This window comes from Alosa sapidissima, chromosome 8, assembly GCF_018492685.1.
Source record: "Alosa sapidissima isolate fAloSap1 chromosome 8, fAloSap1.pri, whole genome shotgun sequence".
NCBI classification, from domain to species: Eukaryota; Metazoa; Chordata; class Actinopteri; order Clupeiformes; family Clupeidae; genus Alosa; species Alosa sapidissima.
Genome location: NC_055964.1, coordinates 13,579,970 through 13,601,855, shown reverse-complemented (window position 1 = coordinate 13,601,855; position 21,886 = coordinate 13,579,970). Strand labels below are relative to the sequence as shown.

Below are 21,886 nucleotides of genomic sequence, written 5' to 3'. Positions count from 1 at the left end.
ACACAGAGTCCCCAGCCAGCAGTGTGTGTGTATTGAAGCTCATATGGCTTTGACCTGGCTTAAGGCTTCGTCCAGATGCTGAGTGGTCGAGTCCAGCCTCTTTTTTTGGTTGTCTTTTCTTCTTCTTCTTGTTCTGTACTCTAACCATGCAGCATGCATGAACAACCGCATTGCTGACATTTTTAAGTACACAGCATTGGCAATGACCGCTGTAAAATTACTACTCTTGGGCCCCTGGCGGCCGAGAATAGCTGCAGGGATTGGAGGCTGCAGGGTGGAAGGCTGAACACCAGCAGAGCAAAACCCGGCTATTACTGCAGCACCTCCTCTTGTGCCACTCACTCGTCCACCCTCTCCTAGGGACAGATCTAGGAGCAAATCTCAGTTAGGCACACTGCGCTCACATCGTGATAACGACACGGAGATGCTACTCGACTACTCACTGGATGGAAACCAATCAAATTGTATGTCGCGCCTGGTGATGAGCAAGCAAGCCCCAAGATTAAGATTTATGAAGACAGTCTGGGATTAAAATAGTCCAAGTTCTAAAGTTGTGTTAAAAAAAAAACCTGAAGTGATGGAGTGACACAAGAGATGCAGGAAGAAATAGAGACGGGTTGTGACAGGCTGCTGAGTGTATTAACCACCGTGATAGAGCTGTGTGTGTGTGTGTGTGTGTGTGTGTGTGTGTGTGTGTGTGTGTGTGTGTGTGTGTGTGTGTGTGTGTGTGTCTGTGTCTGTGTCTGTGTGTGTGAGACGCTCCTCTGCAGAGAGCCAGTGGATAGCAGACTCGGCGAAGCCCTCAGCCAAAGAGTTTAACCTCAATCCATCTTATAGTGGCCCCCATGGCACTACACAGAGAGAGTCCACAGCATGCCAAAGGCACTGTGCCTGTGCCTGTGGAAACAAACATGGCTTCTTCTTCTACTGCCACTGCTTCTCCTGTTTGTTTCTGTACTTGTAAAACTTCTTTGTTGGTGTTGAGTGGAACACTTTAGTCAAAGACAAATGGTTCTTACAGAGATGCCAGCTACATTTCACCACAGTGTTGGCATGGGGCAGTCTTTTCTTACACCACAGCTTTGCCACTGTTATTTAACTATTGTCACACAAACTATCCATTATAGTATATAAATAATCCATATAAATCAAAACACAATAACAATAGTGTTGTATATGTAGCCTCACTATATCAATACTAGCAAATAAACTTATACAATAATATGATTCTGGAAAAATGATTAAATAAATTCTTAACCCTATCAACTACAGTAAAAAGAAAAACATCAGACCTACAGTGATCTGTCACAGTTCAAGTTTACCCTCCACGTCTGTAAACAACTCTTTACTACAGGATACACACACTAATAATATCACCTCACCATCCTGGTGACCTCACAATAGCAAACAAGTAAAAATAGTGACTATACCTCCCTCCTTTTGACCCCCCTCTCCCTCTCCCTCTCTGTCAGTCTTTGTCCTAGAGGAGTGGAGAGCAGTGGCCGTGCGGTCAAAACACCAGCACAGCGGCCACATGCTCTCCACTCCTCTAGGACAAGACTGACTGAGAGGGAGAGAGAGAGCGGGCAGCCCCCAGACTCAGTCCTGTGGAGGCCAGTAGGCTGACTGGCTGGCTGCCCGTGTAATAGGATTACTGCCTGCCCTCCCTCCTGTCCCCCAGTAGCACAATGACCTCGCCGTGCTCCCCTATAGACTACCTACCAGTTCATCCGCCGTGCGACCAGGGTCGCCCTCACACACATTAGCAAGCATGGATCTCCTCAGTATGTGCACTTTGCGTAGCATGTTTAATGGGGGTATGAGATGTGTATTTTTTATGGTAAAAATGGTGCTTTGTGTTGTGTTATGTGTGGCATACAACAATGTATAGAGCATTATGTTTTTGCTGGTACGAAGAACAGGGATGCTCTACAATCAGGTCACATTCTGTCACAATGGCCATCCTCTTTAATCTCTTCGTAACGCTGTATGTTTCTCAGCTTGAGATGGATGGGCTTGACGTGCTAAGCTGACCCGGGAATTCCACTTCTTCTGTTAAAGTGTTAGCAAACAGCCTGAAGCCAGCAGCAATTTATTGTTTTGGTCGTGGTAATGGGTGGGGAAGGGTGGGGTTCGGGGGGTTGCTTCTGCCAATGCGGACATCCTCTTGAACCGTAAATGAAAGAGCTGGCGGCTTTGCAGCCTCCTACTGAAACTGACCCACATCGGGGACCAAGAACGTGGTGTGGGGCAGATTAAAAGCTCAAGAGGACACTTTTGCCGAGATTTCCACTCATTGAAAATGCCATATCTGCCTAATATTATCCCACGCCGAGACACAATGGGCTAAAGCCCAGCAGAGCGCACGGCGAGTGTCATCCCTGCCTGCTTACAGTGGCATTTATCCCATCAGCTAGTGTAAACAAACATAGAGAGGTTTTAAGTATGTGTGTGTGTGTGTGTGTGTGTGTGTGTGTGTGTGTGTGTGTGTGTGTGTTGGGGGGAGGGGGAGGGGGTTAAGCAGCAGAGTTGCTGACTGTTCAGTTTTAACAGTGTCTGACTAAATGTAACTAGATATTCATCATTCATAAACACAGTGGCAGACCATATAGAGATTTAGGGGTGCAAGTGCTCTTCATGTGTAATCCATGTGAATAAAAAGATCAAAAGAACCCCCCTGGTCAGGATCTGGCAGTGTTCCGACAGATCTGATTCTGCGCTGAGCTCAGCTCATCTCAGGTGAGGTCACTACGTCATTCCTGTCCTGGCAAACTCACGCAGACACTCAGGCGGAGCACGCTCTGCTCCCCAGGTTACGCTGGGCCTGCTCGGGTCATCATCATCTCCGCTCCACTTCACTTCCTCTGCCTGTCAGGATCACACAGCTCACGCCAGAGCCTTCCCTGCCCCTTCTGGATTGAGTTTCAGTCAAATACCTTTCACACACAACTCTACTCCTGCCTTACTTCCCTCTCTCTCGCCCACTCACTCTTTCTCTCAGCCTTCACTCTGTCCTCCTCTCTCTCTCTCTCGCCCTCTCACTCTATTTCTCTCAACCCTCACTCTGTCCTCCTCTCTCATTCTCTCTCTCTCTCTCTCTCGTCTTCCTGTAGGCCCCCCTCACAAAACTGAGGTAATGCAGACAAAAATAAACCTGGACTTCACAAAAGCCCCTGAGCGTGAACTGCAGACTTTCAAAAGGAGCTGTGCAAATCCAAACCCTGCTCCGCTGCCTGCCAGAACCGTATGAGCTGGCCTCCACAATCACATTTGTCAAAACAATGGAGTCCAATTCTCTTCCTGAACTTTGCGACTATTTTTACCACTGCAATTTGCTTATTTAATTAGAGGCTTTGTCTGTATTGCTTTGTGTCCTCTGACTGTTTGGCTCTCATGTGATTCTTCAAATGAGATTGTGTGGAGGCAGGCAGGGTGTGTGGCTGGGGAAGAGAGAACAGCACTGTGGTGAGACTCTGCTGATTGACAAATAACAAACTTGGGAGCCAACAGTAGGAAATGCAAGTTTACTCTGAGCCTTTCAAAAGTAGGGCCTTGACCCTGCCACTAATGACAGGGGACATATCTGTAGTAGCTTCACTCAAACTCTCTCTCTCTCTCTCTTTCTGGTTCCCACTTTCTCTTTCTCTCTTTCTCTTACTCCATAACTATTTTTTCCTCATCTCTGGAACTTGTTTACCTCCATTTATGATGCTCATTCTATTTTTCTTTCTCTCTCTCCTTCTCTCTCCCTCCCTTATCCATAGCCCACTCTAGCTGGGGGCCAAGGCTCTCCCACAGTGGATTCATAGTTAGTCATTACAGGGCGGGATCGAGCCTTTGATTGCCTCTTGGCTTTCAATCTCACTCTCTCTCCTTCAGTCTCACACACACAAACACGCACGTCACCATATGACAGCTCTACATGTCATCAGCTGCTGACAGGCAGGGCATACTCAGCAGCCTGTGGTGTCTCAGATGCAGTGGGAGATGGCTGGATGGATGGGCAAAAAAGGAGTAAAACGAAACAGAAATCAGACCCCTAATTTCCCTAGGTCATATTATGCTCTTTTTTCTAATACTTTATCTGTGGTTCTCTAACTGGTTAACAATGATGATATTCAACAAGTTAATCCTGCCCAAGTATCCTATCTGTTACGGTTGAGATGCAGCTCTTGTGATGCTAAACAGCCATGTTTGATTAGCCAATGACGCCCCGTCAAAGAGGAGGAAACAATCGCAGGTCTCCGGGAGAGACTGACCTGGTTCACACCACAGCACAAAAGAGCCGGGTAATAGAGCAACAAATCACAGAGCCCATCAAAGACACGGGGGGGGGGGGGGGGGGGGGGATAAAGGTCAAATAAAGATAAAATAGGTCACAGGCCCAGTGTCCTGTTAGGTACGCCGCCTCACTTTAGCTCACTCAATCACACCACATCCCATCACTAGCCAGAGAGAGAGACAGAGACTGATCAAGGGTAGAATCACATGGCAAATTTGCTTCTTTATTTGATCAACAGAGTATATTTGTGCAGATGAGAGGGGGGGCAAGGGAGGTGGGGGAGGTGTGTGTGTGTGTGTGTGTGTGGTGGGTAGCTGGTAGTGTTGTCTGGGGGAAAGCGCTGAGGGCTGCCCATGCAGATGGCCCGGGCACCACACACAATCTGTTCATGGCACAGAGTCCTAATCCTGTTCAGTGTGTCTGAGCGAGGGGAGAGAGGAGAGGGGGGGGGGGGGGACCCCACAGTTGTCAAAGCCATTCTGAGAGTAGCGAGAGGAGTGTTAGGTGAAAGACGGAGAGAGACAGTTGGGGAGAGAGTGAAGAGTGAATAAAGAAGAGGGACTGGGCTGTGTGAAAGGACAGAGATGTGTGTGTTAAGTGGGTTTAAAAGAAAAAGGAGTGAGAAGTGTGTATACTGTATGAAAGTGTGTGTGTGTGTGTGTGTGTGTGTGTGTGTGTGTGTGTGTGTGTGTGTGTGTGTGTGTGTGTGTGTGTGTGTGTGTGTGTGAGAGAGAGAGAGTCATATGACTGTATGTGTGTGGGAAAAAGAGAGAAAGAGATGGAGACAGAGAGAGAGATGAAGAGAGATGGGGGTAGGAGGGCAAGGTTCAAACCTACCCTGGAGGTGGGCAGAGCTCTCTCTGGCTGGGAGGGGAAGATGGATGCTCGTTGGACTCCAGTGGTTTCAGGCCACTGACATTTTTCCAGTTTGTGCAACAAATCCGAAGATAGCTGCAGGACCACAAGCGTGGAGGGAAAAGCATATGTGCAGGGAGGCGTCATGGTTTTCTGCACTACTGACTGGGGCCAAAACAGACCCAGTTAGCCCAGAGCACTACCAACTCTGAGATCTGTTTATCTCTCTCACAGACACACACACACACACACACACACACACACACACACACACACACGTGTGTGTGCATATCTTGTCATATCTCCCTTCTCCCATCTATCTATCTTCCTTCCTATTTCTCTCTCTCTCTCTATCTCCTCTGTCCATCTATCTATCTCTACAAAAGTACTTTGCAATAACACATTCTGCAACGGTCTCACTCACAAGCAACATTCATGAGCCAGTAGAGACCTCTGTTCTGTTCTGTTTAGATTATGTTCTGCTTTCTCTATGGACCCTTTCAAGAGAGTTCCATTATCAGCATCATAGTTGGCCCCACAAGACTTCCTTTTTAACATTCCATATGTTATCTTAATGCAGAGGAAGTAGATTGGGGCCCAAATAGAACGTTCAAGCATTGTTTTTGTTTTTATTGTTGAAAGGGTCTATAGTTCTAGAGCTCTCTCTGTTCTGTTCTGCTTTCTCTATAGTTCTAGAGCTCTCTCTGTTCTGTTCTGCTTTCTATATAGTTCTAGAGCTCTCTCTGTTCTGTTCTGCTTTCTCTATAGTTCTAGAGCTCTCTCCGTTCTGTTCGCTTTCTCTCAGGTTCGAGAGTTCTCTCTGTTCCGTTCTGCTTTCTCTAAGAAGGTTCTAGAGCTCTCTGTTCTGTTCGGCTTTCTCTAAGGTTCTAGAGCCTGGCCTCTGACCTGATTCTAGATAGACGAGTGTGACGGTATGATACCTTCTCTTTCCCACACTCTACCATATGAAACGCGTAAGCGCATGTGTATCAGTATGGCAGAGGGAAGTCCATAAAAGCATAATTCAGACCAGACCTCCATCAACCTCATAAATTCATGCTAAAGAAATCCATGCTCTCCCTCCTTTCGCCTCCTCCCCCCAAACTAAAGCAAAGCCAGCCTTGATGAGGATCAACTGCAGCTTGATTTGTATTAATGCCTCCCCCTCACACTCTCTCTTTTTCTCTCCTCCCAATCATCAGTACACTCGCCTGTCGGGCTGATGTTTTCATGCTTAAGAGAATCATGTTTTCTCCTCAATGTCCTTTCCCCACCCTGAATCTAAAGCCAAAGCCTTGATGAAAATGACCCCCCCCCCCCCCCACACACACACACACACACACAAAATACACTATTTCAATCACTTTCTTTTTTCTTTCTTCCTCACCACCAGCACACCCTTCTTCCAGCACACTCTTGTCTTCAGTAGCTGGTGCATTTGGTAGCATTTTCATGATAAAGACAATGATGTTCTCCGCCCCGCTCCTCCCCCAAAATCTAAAGCCAAAGCCTTGCTGAAGATCAACTAAAGTTCAATTTTTATTAATGCCTCCCCACCCACCCACAAACACTTTCTCTGTTTTCCTTTCGTCCCGATCACCAGCACACTCGTGTGGTTCTGCCAGTGCCTGGAGTGTTGGTGGCATTTCCAACAGACCTCTTGTGCGGTTTTTTTCGCCTCCCGCTCCCCTAATTAGTTTGACAGAGCCATTTCTCCTGGCCGTGCGGTGGGGCGTAAAATATGCGAGCGGCAGAAGTGGGTCCTGCGATCGCTCAAACGGACATAATGACCCGCCCTCTCGCCCCGGCTGTCCTCAGCGTGCCAGCAGCGAAGCGGAGGAGCTGAGAGAAGCTCCAGGGCCACTGGCCAGCGTCTCTCGGCTGAGTCCTGCCAGTCAGCGGAGAGGCACGGCCAGACAACTCGCCAGGCCAGACCCAGCCTGATCTCAAAGCAGCCGAGTTCATGCAAGGTCCTGGTCCCTGGTAGTCTGTGACACAGTGGTGTAGAACTAGGATCAGTTCTAGCATAAAAGGGGTTCAGAGAAGCCTTTTTTGAATAAATGAATGAATGAATCAATGAATGAATTTTACATTTATATAGCGCCATCACCATCGATGTGTAGCACCCACCTGGGTGAGAGCGTGAGGTGGACAGTGATGGAATCCCTTTTGTGTACTTAAAAACGACGGTGAATAGAAGTGGACACTGAATAGAAGTACCAGAGTGCAGAATACGGAGCGCAGAGAGCTGCTGTCTGCCACAGTGGGGGACTCTGTCGCTCAAAAGAGCTGGAGTCTGTCTTTCTGGCGTCAACATTTCTGTAGCCATTTAAAGATAGGCCTTTGCATTGTAGGGTTGTTGGCCCGACGCCAGCCACCTCCTCCTTTTCTCACCCAGGCTTGAGACTGGACCGGTCATGGTGGAATCCTGTCTGGTGGAGTCTGGTGTATATTCCTGACACTTTGAGCTCCCTAACACGGGTATGTGGCCTAAGGAGAGTGTGCGCAGCACTGTTTGCCTGTGCCATAGAGTAAACAGGGCTCTTTTGTTCACAAAGAACACATGTAAACAAACACCCTTTCACCTTCTTTTCTCACATAATCCACACGGTCAACAAGACCTGAGTGAATGAAATGAGTAACAGCGTTTCGGCTTTATTTGTTGTTGTGGGACTGTGAATGGAACAAATGTTACTGATGGCAGGTTTTCACTGGGGTGTCATTTTGGCTTTTATCTCTGACAGCACCTGGGGACGTTTACAGGTTATTGTTGGTTTGTGTGTGTGTGTGTATGTGTGTGTGTGTGTGTGTGCGTCCGTCTGCGTGCATTCGGGACGGGTGGGGGCTAGGGGCATGGTTGAGTATGTGTAGGAGTATACATGCATGTGTGTCAGTGTGTGCGTGTGTGTGTGTGTGTGTATGTGTGTGTGTGTGTGTGTGTGTGTGTGTGCGTGTATGTATGTATATATAAGTTTCTAATGAGGTCATTACAAATATTCCACGTTCTCTGGGTCAGCTGGCTGGACAGAGACAAGCTGGACAGAGACAGAGCTGCAAGAGCAACATTGGCATCAGTGCGTGAGAGACGACTAGCCTGCGAACGACAGAATCATCGGACTGCTGACATAACAACTGTGTGAGTGTGTGTGTGTGTGTACGTGTGTGTGTGTGTGCGCGCGTGTGTGTCTGTGTCTGTGTGTGTGTGTGTGTGTGTGTGTGTGTGTGTGTGTGTGTGTGTGTGTGTGCGCGTGTGTGTCTGTGTCTGTGTGTGTGTGTGTGTGTGTGTGTGTGCGCGCTCGTGTGTGTCTGTGTCTGTGTCTGTGTGTGTGTGTGTGTGTGTGTGTGTGTGTGTGTGTGTGTGTGTGTGTACACACACGGACAACAGCCTCATACATCCAGCGGAAACCCTGCTCACCCACTCAGGGCATTAAGAGCTTCAGCAGCTCGGCTCTGACCCCTGCTCCAGCGCAAGCCCTCTTTTCTGCCCCACACAATGGGGCAGATTCTTCCCATGCTGGGCAGTGGGGATGAAAAAGAGCTGGCCTTATCTTTCTGTAAATACCACTATCAGCTCATTTGGAACGTGGCGAGGTGGAAGGGCAACACCTTGATACATCAGAAACTCATTCATCTTCCAACCACCTACTTCACTCCCATGTGTACTTGTCAATACATTGTTGATTGTATTGAGCGAGGGCAGTCCACGTGAACTAGATCCATGACAGATGGACAATCTGATGTTTCTGTACCTGAAAGTCATTCAGGAGAGAGAGTGGATCTGGACAAAAGCACGGTATAAGCAGGACTGTGATTTTATGTGCAAAAACAAAATTATTTTCTCTCAACCCTAATTATGCATCTTGCCATGCTGATCTCCATATTTTGTTGTATATCTTTACTGATTTACTTGTTTATGAGTGTGTTTTGTCCTCCCACAGACTTGCTGGCTGCTACTAGCTGACAAGATTAAAGCCCGGCCCCCAAATCCCACGGCCACTGCAGCCTGGCACCCAGCTCCCACCAACTCAGCCAAGCAGTAAAAGACAATTTAGGAGTAAATAAATAAACGCACACATACACACACTCACACACACACACAGGCACACACAAACAAACAAACACGCACACACACACACACACACACACACACACACACACACACACACACACACACAAACACACACACACAAACAAGGACACACACACACTTATTCGGTGGGAATAAGCCCAGGCTGATTACAACACTCAGGACACCTCTCTCTCTCTCTTTCTCTCTCTTTCTCTCTCTCTCTCTTTCGCCTCTCTCAACAGCCATTGGTAATGAAGAACTCCCATCAGGTAATGAGAGATGTGCTATTCTATTCACAGCTTCTGCTACTGATGCCAAACTCTACCCCAGGCCTGGAACTGGACAAAAAAAGAAAGGGACAGATTCCAAAAGGCGAGGAAAAGGATGCCAACAGAAGCACAATTAGCTCATCTACTCAATAATCTCCACACAGTGAGTACCAGTAGGCATTCAGGGCCAAGGCTGTGTGTGTGTGTGTGTGTGTGTGTGTGTGTGTGTGTGTGTGTGTGTGTGTGTGTGTGTGTGTTGGGGAGAGGGGGGGGGGGGTGCTGACGGGACTGCAGAATTATGTTCTCAAGGGCTGGGGAGAGGATATCCGACGAGGGGCCCTCACGCTGAAGAGACTGGTTCAGCGGCCTTTGTTTTCTGTTTAAAATCAGCTGGAGAAGCCCACCCCTTCCCCCAACACACAGACACACACACATGTGCGCACGCACACACACACACACACACACACACACACACACACACACACATACACCCCTCCGACAGGCCATATGGCAGAAGATTACAGAATGCCTTCTTCAGTTTAGCTCCTAAACGTTGCACGACACAGAGATGAGTATCAGGGAAGTTTGGTACAGAGTATTTTAGCAATGAAAAGCATGAGAGAGAGAGAGAGAGAGAGAGAGAGTGTAGGCTGAGAAAAAGGAAATGCTGTGTTTTAATGGCACTTAATCTGTATAGAGCTCTGCAACTTCTATTATCCCCAATCAGATCAGAAAGATTACAAGTTAAAAGCTCACTAAAAGGCAATCTGGGTTTTAAAACAAGGCAATGCTTATGAGATCTACCCAGCAGCTATAAAACGTTTCACCATGTGCACAGCATCACCATCACAACAACATGATCAGAAAGATAGATAGATAGATAGATAGATAGATAGATAGATAGATACTTTATTGATCCTCAAGGGGAAATTCAAGATATGCCATATGATATGGGAAGATATGGGATATGGGAAGATATGGGATATGGGAAGATTTCCTAGCCTGGCGGGCCATCCTATATCATTGAAATGTATAGTCTGGAATCAAACCATTCACCTCGCTTAATCCAAGGGGCGGGCAGAGAATTGTCTTTCAAACTGCCTAGGCATGCAATAGGCCAGCGCTACGACCATATCCGTATCCAGTCGGCAAAACGGCAAATACATCCTTATTCGAAAGGAATGACTTAAGTGCCTTGTGTTGCTCAACTTTCAAAGAAAAGTTCAACTCCTCCAAAGTTGACGCCAACGCCAATTCAAACAACCGCTCTTCGTTCGCCATAGCCACCTTCCTTGTTGTTCACCATCGCAGGACTGTCGTTATCCTGTTAAGCCCGCCTTAAGACTCTCTAACAAAATAGAGCGCTGTGATTGGATGACGTCCACGGCGTCAGCCAATAGAAATCCCTATGGTTTGATACGAGACGTACAGGCTGAGCAAATAATTTGCCACCGCTAGGGTGCGTCTAGATTTCTAGGCTAAAGATTTCCCATATGGCTGATCAATGGCCACCATTAGCAATACCAACTGTGTGCTGTGTTCAGAACTGCAACATATGGACCACTCTAGTTCCACAGGGCTTCTGATGGTTGTTCTAGGCCAGGTAAAATAAAAAAATCCTCCATCCTGGCAGCACGGACGCACGCACCTGAGCTGCCACCAGCTCGCTATTGCCGCCCCTGTTGATGGATGCGAGGGGAATGGCGCTCAGCTGCGGAACCAGCCACGTCCACGCCCGCTGTGCCAACATGCTACCCGTCAACAAAGCCTTTATGGCCCACAAGGGCTGTAAATAACCGGTAGCCTCCGGCCGCAGCGCGGTTATCTTTTTTCCATTAGAGAGTGAACGAGCTTGATCGACTTTTATGCTTCCTTTGTTTGTTTTTCTTTGGCTTTATATTTATGCTAGCGGGGGAGAGGTGGATTGGGGGGGGGAGGGGGGGGGGGGGTTATGTGGCCTAAATATGTAGTGCTGCTGGAGGAACACAATAATAACAACAACAACAACAACATATTCATCATAGATGTTGAGTTGTACTGTAATTTCCAGTGTCAGCTTGGTATCAATCATGTTGCATTCACAAATGTTTTTCCCATATGGCTACTGGTCGGGGCAAGCATCCTCCCAGAGGGAGAGTCTGTAAACACAGGCTAAAAGACAAGGACTTGCGGTCGTGTCGGTGGCAGGAGGATGAAATACGCTCCCAGCCGAAAGACATCCAAAGAGGGCCAGGAAGGATGACTCAGGGCCTTAGAGTCCCACCTCTGCTTGTCCCAGACAGGGCACAATAAAAATATATAATAATAAAACAAATAAAATAACAGGACGCATGACTTTTCTGCATGATTTAATGTGCTCCCAAGGGACTGTGGTCACATGTGGGCAACAGGGCTCATCTTGAGGCACCATGGATCAAACGGAGCGGGCCAAACCAGGACAGGATAGAAAAGGCCACTGAGTCAAGTCACATGCGATTGAATGCTCACACCCTGTGGGGCTGTCTGAAGAAGAGTGAGGGCGAACAGGAGGGCATGTGTGTGTGGAGGAGGAGTATTTCTGGGGGAGGGTGTGTGTGTGTGTCTGGGGGGGGGTGTAGAGAAGCACACACAGATGTCAGAGGTGAAGCTGTCGCCTCACTCGCAGCTTTGTGGCCCCCCCCCCCCAAGGAGATGAGAGACAAAGGCCTGGTACTTCCACTGGGACCTTCTCATGCTAATGACACCATCAACGGCACACAATGGCACAGAAGGGACCGCCACGCTCGTGGCCCTCTGAGGAAGGCTGCAGCTCTTGGGGGTTTGACAAATGAATGGCTGCCCTCTCCTCCACACCCACAAAGACATCTCCAGACACCGAAAGGTAGGTTTAACAACACAGTAGCACAAAAATGCTATGAATCCTATGGGCTGGTATTAAGGACACACACACACACACACACACAGAGAAAGTTCAGAGAAATAAAGGAAGTACAAGGTCTGACTAATAAGCCCATGCAACTATTAGAAGCAGCGTAGGAGTATGCTGGCTGACTTTCATCGTTTTGTCAAAAAGAAATTGGATTAATCTTACATCCTGTGTCTGTTTACATCTGGGCTTTTTACCGAATCATGGCCAACCAATCAATGGTTACAACAAAAGAAAGAAATCTCCTTTCTAATTAATTACATCAATGATGCTGTCTTTAAGGGCTGTGTGGAGAGTTCATCCCTGCCCCTGGCCAGTTTATTTTGGACGTTAAGGAGGCTTCACTTGTGAGCCCCATGATACGACCCAGGCCCTCCTCTCCCTGGTAACAGCCTCAGTGTGAGATAAAACACTTGGCTACGCAAACCTGCTGCCCTCCATTCTGCCCCGAGGAAGGTGCTGTTAACTCAACTAGCCATCCTCTCCCACCCCTCTCTCTCTCTCCACCATTAATGGAACGGAAACATGGGCTCAACCTGCCAGGATAGACCTGGTTTATGTTTTAAAAACACACACATGCGCACATGCACACACACCCACACACCATTCTGGTTTTCTTTCTCCTTTGTGCTGATTGGTACTACAGTGTGTATACTGATAAACGAGGGTGGAGTCGAAGTTAATGCCCCTAAGGTGAAGGGTATTTACAGTTAAACATGCTATCTACTGCCTTACCCTAGCTGTGAATTAAATGTACCACTAATGACCATACAAGTTTAGACAAATCAAGCAGCTTCTGCAGAAATGGAGAAGGGGCAAGTCTGTGCACATAAGAGCCAGGCAGATGTTGCATAGATTCAACCGCACTTTCTCAACGGCATCAGTTTCACTGGGCAGATTTTCTTAAATTAAAATGGATTCGAACGCAGCTTTCACCTGACACTTTTAGGAAAGAATCTCCACTTCTGGTTCTCCAAAACCCAAAGACAAGTTAAATCCCTTAAACTAATTCCAGACTGCACATTTGAATTTTGGCCGTGTTGATCCCGACGCTGAGTCAGCTTGATTTCTAGCCAGCAAGTGCATTTTGGTCAGAAACACACGCTGACTAAAGAGCACCGTGGCATTTTTCACTTGGCCAACTGCAGTCGAGAATCAAATGAAAGACCAAAATGAGTCTCTATTCCGGATGCTGCTCCAGTGGGTTCCTCCAAAACAGACTCTCTTCTTGCAATATCACTAGGAAGTCTAAAATGTTTAATAGGTTAGGTTTTCAGTGATTCTCCTCCCTTGTCAAGAAAAAAAGATAATGGGACTTGTTTGGTGCCCATTATCAACCTTTTCATGGACAACTGAAATGTCATGTGGAAGAAATTAAATTAAGGAATGTGAACACAGGGACCTGGATGTTCTCAGCTGAAGTGATTTGCTTTGATTCAGAGAGAGAGAGAGAGAGGGAGAGACAGACGGAGAGATAGAGATTGAGTAAAATATCTGTTGGAGCTCTTCTCAACAACAGCTTTATTGAGAAGAGTGTGTCAGTGGAGTATCTCCAAACAGCTGACACACAAATGGCACTAGCTGACTTCCTAGGTGTGACATGGGTGTGGATTGCTGTGGAATAGTGTAGTGTTGTGGAGAGCTGTTCACTGTGCTCATTTGTGCAGGGCAAACCCAATACAGTCAATATTGTTACTGCATTTCGGACCCTGTCTTTTAAGAAGCCTAAGTCGCTGAAATACCACTACAAAGGTCCATGAGCTAATGCTCCTGATGCTAGTTTTTAGAAAGAAAAAAGGGGGCAATTAAGAGTGATTATGCAAGCCATAAGATTAGCCTTCTGCCCAAAACGAGCATCCCACCCTTAAGACCTATATGCCTAATGAGGACTTAAAGTGCACCCTTATCCTATTAGAGAGGGCCCCAAGTTGAGTGGGTCTTAACACTCTTTGGCCCTCACTAAAGGGAAGATGGCTACGTTCAAATATAAACATAATGCCAGGAGATAAAGATTACGTAACTAGGCCAAAGTGATGCCTTTACGTCATCATCAATGAACACTTCACTTCAGTGTCGTCACAGAAAGATGTTTGCATGCACTTTGGTTCACGTCAATCAGAGTATGGGCTCACTGTCAACATCTTTGGTGGTACATCAAAGAGTTGGTTCCATAAACCTTACAGCCACACTACACTAGGAGCACAGCTACAGTGCTCTATTTGCAGAGTGTAAAACTAGTTTTAGAATGATAAGACCAAAAGAAGACCGTTTCAATGTCTCACGTCTGGTGTAGCCAGTTCTATTCCAGTTGATTACAGTCGGTGGAAGCTAATTGTTGCGCCATTCGCTCGGCAAACGGTACGCTTCAGTTGCGCACCCGCTGTAGCCACACTGTTACTCATGCCAGATGACTTTTATACAGTTTAATGGACAAAGTGGAAGTACTAAAAGAGATGTCGATTTAAAAAAGGCAAAAATACTGGCACAATGCATTACAACACAGTAACGTTAGTGTGCAGGACACTGGTAATCCCCCAAAGTTCCCTTAGGCCTGGTCCTGGCACTGCTGAGATGCTGGGGAGTTTGGTATGAGTATTGCACCATGGCTAGTCTGCGTTGCTCTTTGGCCTTTCCATGGACTGAGAAGATACTTTGCATGAAAAGTTTATTTTTTGTGATTAGTCTCTGGTTCTATCTCTGCAAGTTTGCCCCAAAAGGCCACAGAGAGCTTTAATCCATTGGAAAATGAATGAGCACACAATCCAGTGGCTCTTATTATGAATGCACACATGCTATGATGACAGCACATAAGCCACCGCCTTTAGGCCCCTGTCTGCAGCCAGTGCTTCTAAACACAGGGGCCTTTTCTTACCAGACAGATATAGGTACAACAACACCAACCAGGACCAGATGACACATCACTGGGCGTAAATATTTCCCCCAGGCAGGCAGCACCCGGTGTAAACACTGGGACATTTCTAAGAGGCAGTATCCCTTCACCACTCTCTGTCTCCAAACACACAGCACGCGCAAGGACAGAGTGACTAATTTTGTCTCGTCTGGGACATGTTTTCGGTCTGTTTGTTTGTTTTTCTGCTTTCCACTGAGGGTCAGTTTGAAGTAAAAAAAAAAAGGAATAAAGGCTGTGAAAATGAAGGACCCGAAGTGACTATTCATCACCGCTTCACTGGCCCCAGGCTTTAACAAAGCATACTGTATATCACACAGCAGCATCAAAGCTGCATGCTAGTCATGCCGTCTGATCAGGTCCAGAGAAAGAGAGAGAGAGAGAGAGAGAGAGAGAGAGTGGGAGGGAATGTGAGACATGGAGAGAATGTAAGAGAGAAAGACAGATACAGAGAGAATGTGAGAGAGAGAGGGAGAGAGAGAGATAGAGAGAGAGAGACAGGCAGAGAGAGAGAGAGCGCTAGGTAGGATCTTTCGGCTTGTGTTTGGCCCACTGGATGAGTATTTATGCTTCTGGGCAGAACTCCAGACTCGAGCTCAGCCCAAAGGCAGCTACTGCACCGCGGCTTGTCGACTCTCTCTCTCTCTCCCCTCCCTCTCACTATCTCTGTCTCTCTCTCTCCCTCTCTCTCTCTCACTCACACACACAAACACAGCGGCGATGGAGTCCACTCCGAGTGCCGCCCCAGCACTCCACAGGAATGAACGTGGAACCTTCACCAACATTCTCTCCATCCGCCTGCTCTCCTTCACCATCTGTTTCTCTAGCATCACCTCCCTCTAACTTTCTTTCCTCAGTTCAAAGATGGATGGTCTTTTTGTCCTTGGATATAGCAGTTAAGCATCACAAATCGCTGAACGTCACAGAACGTGATGTGATTTATTTGCCTTCACCCCACACATAGGCACAAGAATACTGCCATGGGGGCAAGGAATAAGCACAATCCAAACACACACACACACACACACACACACACACACACACACAAACGCATTCAAAAAACACACAAGAGGAATACACCAAGTGCTAATGTGATGCAGCTTTCCAGAGAAACTCTGGCATCACACTAATTACAGAGAGGGCATTGTCCTGAAATGTATTTGAGATCATATAAATAAGAGGCCACCACATGACAGACATCTCTGGGCACATGACACGAGAAAAAATCCGCAGGCAATTTGGGTCCAAAGTAGCATGCCTTGGACCTTTGGTCTTAACCAACAGGGAAACAAGGACAGTGAGAGAGTTTCTCAAGAGTTTGATAAAGTACTGAATCTCTTAGCATCTTGATGGGGGAGAACCTTCTCATGTGTCATTTGTTTTTTAAGGCAGGGGAAGCCCAGGCAAGTGTGTCAACACAAACACAAACACAAACACACATTAGACTGTTTTAGAGTATTCAACGTGCTTAACAGCTTACACTGAGTGTTTTGTATCTTAAGACCACCTTGATTTGTTTGTATCCATTTCAACTTCTGTCAAAGTTCATCCTGGCAAGCCTCTTGCAAACTATTGACCATAATGATATCTCTTGTCACATGCTTTGAAAAACCATCAGAAGCCAATACATTCTGTGATATGGGTTAAGATTAGCACAGTCCAGTTGTCATGATTTAATCTTTTGGACTCATAGCTCTTACATTTACGCTTATCCCAGTGAGAGTAAACAGTCATATGTGGTCCAGTGAATTGTGTTTTATTGATATGAGCCTTGTGTCCTCAGACTTTTTAAGACCTTGTCTTCTTAAGATCATTACTCCTCGCCATATAAGAGGAGGTGGCCATTGATACAGAAGAAGTGAGTTTTCTGTCTCAAATACAAAAGAGTAGTTAATCACTACTGTAATGAGCTTGACAGCTGAAGTGCCACTGAAACGGAACTCACCTCAGTGGGACGCGTGAAAACAAACAAAAGCGCGTAAATATGTTCTGTGGGTATCACATCCAGAGCTCTCCAGAGATGACGTCTTCATCATGGTCCATTTTCCCTCGTAAAGCATGATCAAGAAAAAACTATCGGTGTTTGTCCGTCTGTTAAAAGCATAGGCCTACGTTTAACGCATTTCTTTCACAATTTGAAGTTTGTTAAAGTCACTAAAAATAAGAGTCCGATTCATTTGAATGAATTCTTGATAGTACCGGTTGATTTTAAGCGAGAAAAAAGTTTGCAATACGTTCCAGGTCGTTCCTGCAGACTGTGTAGTTCGATTCCGTTTTTTCTCGTACTGAAATGTTGAAGATTTGTGTGATGACGGGTTTAGCTTCAACTCCAAGCTGTGATCTGGATACAAAAAAATTGGTCCCTGAGGTCTGGCTGCCGTGAAATTTGGACACAGAACCAAGGTAGAGTCTAATTAGGAAAGTCTTCAGACGTCTGGCTGAGACTCTATCAGAAAAAATACAGTTTCAAAATGCAACCCCATCTAGATGCGGGATAACAGATAGTCAAAAGTTTCTGAGCAGACGTGTATGCTGTGCGCTTTTACGCCGCCCTCAGCTTTTCCATGCTCGGTCTCACTGAATCTCACCACGCGTAAAATCAATGCTGGTCCCGGGCCAGTTTTATAATCGTTCCTCCATAGTATTGTTTGAGAATTACTTATGGGAAAACTGACCGCAGATCAGAACGAGTTACTTTCCCTTGCCCATTACAAAAAAGAATAGAGCTGAAGGCGTGTCTATATTGCTCGCGGGTCCGTTGTCCAATGAAAAGTCAGTGGGATGGGTTTTTCTTCAGTTCCCCAACACCATGCACAATACCATTCAGTGACTGATGGGTTTTGACTTGTGGAAAGCCAGTTTTCCACCCACTTCTAGGTAAATTATCAAAGGTATAATACACGCGGCACAGCTTTGGAGGGGATTTATTTCTAAGCTAATAAGAAATTAAATATGTATGCTAGATTCTCTCATGATTAGGCCTATTGATTATTTATTGGACATACAGTACAATATTGTTACACCTTGTGAGGTGCTGTGTCGAATTCAGTAGAATAGTTATTGGAATGAGAATGGAAAATACTGATCAGTAACTTAGTTTAAGAAATCTATAAAGAATAAAACACCAACGTGACTTTTTATCCACTTGAAGTCTTCAAAATAAATACTATATAGTATAAATGTAATTAGACTGTCAGTTAATCAGATGTTGATCAAATAGCTTACAATAGCCATTAATTGTCCTGTCTCATGAGGGTCTTCCACAGTATAACAAGAAAAAGTGACTGTTTTTAAAAAAAAAAAAAACATTAAAAATAAAGTATACTGTTAATGTGGCCAGACACCATGCAATAACATTTAGAAGTAGATTAATGCACCCACTGGAGGGTTTAGACACAATACAGTCTCTAACAAAGCCTGATGTTTTTATTCTATCTGGTGTCTAGTTCCACACAAACTTTTGGTTTAATGTAGTCATGTGGTCACTATAAAGTAATAGTTGATGGCTTTTTTCCCAATCATCTTTTCAGTTATGTCTCTCCCAATACTTTTCAGGCATTCGTCCTAAGCAAACGGCAAGTAAACAAATTTGCTCAAAGCACTGGCATTAGTCATCTGCGTGAGTCTGAGGGAGTGAAAGCACTTTTGTTGGTACAATGGGAAGGATCTGTAAAACTTGCTTGGAGAACGACCGTCCAAATAAATTTGATACACACTCATTAATTTGTGTTTATGGATGTGTTCTCGGTGAGGTCACTGGAAACCCTTGGCCGGCTGAGATCACAGAATTTCGTGCTCAGAGATTCTCTGGAATTGTCCATTATTTCACATGTGGCACTGGAGACAAAACAGGCATCAATGGAATGAACTAGAATTCTACAGAAGTTGCAGGAGCCACATCTATGCCACACCACAGTGCATTTAACAAAAGCCGTAAACAAAGGGTCCCTTTTCTCTGCAGTTATTCGATTGTTGGTTTTGATTCTTTCTTCAAACATACAGTATGATATGAGAACAGAGCCTTTTTAATTATCGCTGTAAACTGATCTGAACATCTCAGATTATCATCTCAGTATTGCAGGGCTAAGACTGCTGGTATATGATAGAGTGGATTTAGAGGATGTTAGTGCAACAATACATTTAAGGGATATTCTCATTATCAAAACATAGACACCAGCGTGTCAGTGGTTCTTGTCAGAAATGCTGTCGTATAGTGAATGAAAGCAGAGCCGCTGAAGCAATATAAGCATTTCAAGAGCTGTTTGTTCAGTGGCCAGGCTTATGCCTGGCAATTCATAAGCTTCATTGCCCCTAGTTGCTCTCTGATGGGAAATTCTTCTCACATTCTTTGGGATTCCCCTTCTTTTTGTCCCCGCAGGGCTGCCTGGACATGAAACCCAGCCTTGGGTTTGGCTGTTGCACAATCTGCTCATGTTTAATTTGCATTCAAATGTTTTTCAGTTTCAGCGTTACGACAGAAGTACCCCCTGTGAAAATCTGTGTTATAATCACATCCTTACTCCCAGATCCGACTGTTGGAGGCTTGCACAATGCTCACTATAATGTAAAATCCACAAATAAGACATCAAAAGGGGTGAGCTAGGTGCCTGGGAGGACTGGGCACATCTCCACTTGCTTCGAATGCTAATATGGCGCAAGATCCCCCTTTGCTCTTTCAATAATAGACACGCCAACATATGACTCATACTGACTGAAAATTCTCTAGATCTCTTGTTTAGATCTCCCGCTATCAAACACTAAAGACTTCTCTGCACCTCCACAGGGTGAGTGTATCACATCCTCTAACCCACACTAAAAATATACATGCAGGACCAAGCTGACACATGGTTGCCACACAGGTCCAGGTGGTTCTGATTAGGGGAGCTTTGCTGCATTTAGATCATTTATTATTTCAGAGGAAGTGAAATTAAGTGAGCAGGCGACACTACTCAGACGGCTAAACACCCCTCATAATGACAGCATTCCACAGGCAGGCATGGCTGAAGGTATATTGAATAAGTCAATTTAAATCATTTTAATTAGTTGCATACAATTTGGAAATAAATTACCTGTTGAATTTGTGCCAAAGAGTTCTGTTTCAAAATGGCTATGTAATGGCATACTTGAAGTAACCTGAAGGGTTCAAAGTTTTTGATTTTCAATCAACCCAGAAGGTACAACTGCTGATTAGAATCTACCAAATTGACTCCCCTAATGTGTTTGAGTAAACTACCAGACCAGAAAAAAGATCTAAAGTAGGCTACAAAGCTTATTAATGTGCCGCGATTCCACTGTCATAACAGAACAACCTTTCCCACACTGAACAGTAGGCCTATTGAAGACCGCACATCTTTCTTAACCCCATTTTGCTTTTCTCATCCATTCATCTTACCTCTATGCTGAGCAAGCAAATCGAACGAATTCATATCATCTGAGGGCATGTTACCCACAGACAGAGCGTCAGAATAAAACGTCGACACATCTGCCTCCCACGTGTTGTCAAAACAATCCAGCATAACACCAGGCAAACACTTCCTCCCCATTAGCTGGCTACTGTGTCACCCACACTGTGTCTGGTCTTGTCTACAAGAGACGCTGTGCCAGCAATCCAGTCTCACTCACCTGAACATTTCTCATACTGACTCACTATCAACATCCTCAACATAACGTGTCTTTGCAGGAGAATACTTTTTGTCCAGAACCATGAAACTTTGGCGAAAGTGCAGTAGACCCCTACATTTTAAAATCAGTGTCCTTTCCAACACATCCAAAGCCATCTGTCTCGGTCAGAAGAAAATATAAACAATCATTAAAGTCTGAAACAAAGAAAATAGCTGCAGGCTGCATAGGAATTCTACTTTGAGAATTACACTGTTATAGGCTCTAACCTCCAATCTGTTTTCCCCTCGTACACCACGTCGGGCTACTGTTGGACATCCATGCAGACACACATCTGTGGATAGTAAACAGTCTGCCACATGGGGGGATGTGTGCTTTCTCGGGACTCAGGACAGACAAAAGGAGAGCTATAATGAGAACTGTGGTGAAGTGGTATGATGTCATCACCTTCCACTTCTATGTTCTCACTTTACAAAGGGATGCCCCTGCCTGGAGTTTGTAGCCTATATGTGATCTGGTAGCTTCACTCTTTGGATACACAAAATAGCCTTGTGAGTGTTTATGGGATTTATTTTCTTTGAACGAATTATAAATTGTAAGTAAATTCACCAAACGTACCACACTGTGTGTTATTGAAGTCACAAACCTGGCAGGCTCAAGAGAAGACATCAGTAAATAGCACCCCTCCCTCTGCCAATGCCAATACACGGAACGTTCTAGCAAACATAATTCCTGTGGCTCTTATTTTCATATTCACTGGCAAGAGCAAACATGAGTGGGATTCCCAATCCACAAGAGCCTTGTGTGATTGTGAAATCATTTTAGGTTACATTCAAATTTACACTCAACCTTACTCAACAAAAGGGACTTCCATGCTCTGCTGAATTCTCTTCCATGCTCTTTAGAATCAGAAGTAACATACATTTGCATAACACGGTCATCCTCAAGGTAATATAACTGTATAACAATGTGAATAGCA

The 21,886-nt window shown here is 45.6% G+C and overlaps 1 protein-coding gene and 1 long non-coding RNA gene across 3 annotated transcripts in view; one reads left to right on the top strand and one right to left on the bottom strand.

The window, feature by feature from the left end:
• pdzd2 (PDZ domain containing 2) overlaps positions 1-17,875 on the bottom strand; it is an 84,913-nt gene extending 67,038 nt beyond the window's left edge. Inside the window, exon 1 of one of the 2 annotated variants that reach the window (XM_042099671.1) lies at positions 17,234-17,875. The gene's annotated coding sequence lies outside the window, so the exon portion shown is untranslated. Of the gene's footprint in view, positions 1-1,292; positions 1,321-17,233 lie in introns of those variants that run through there. The other variant, XM_042099672.1, reaches the window with a different exon arrangement.
• Positions 1,574-9,653, top strand: LOC121714682. Its single transcript, XR_006033402.1, has 5 exons — positions 1,574-1,784; positions 2,686-2,739; positions 8,154-8,273; positions 9,076-9,191; positions 9,506-9,653. It is a non-coding gene; the product is annotated as an uncharacterized LOC121714682 (long non-coding RNA).
• Positions 17,876-21,886: the final 4,011 nt, after the last annotated feature.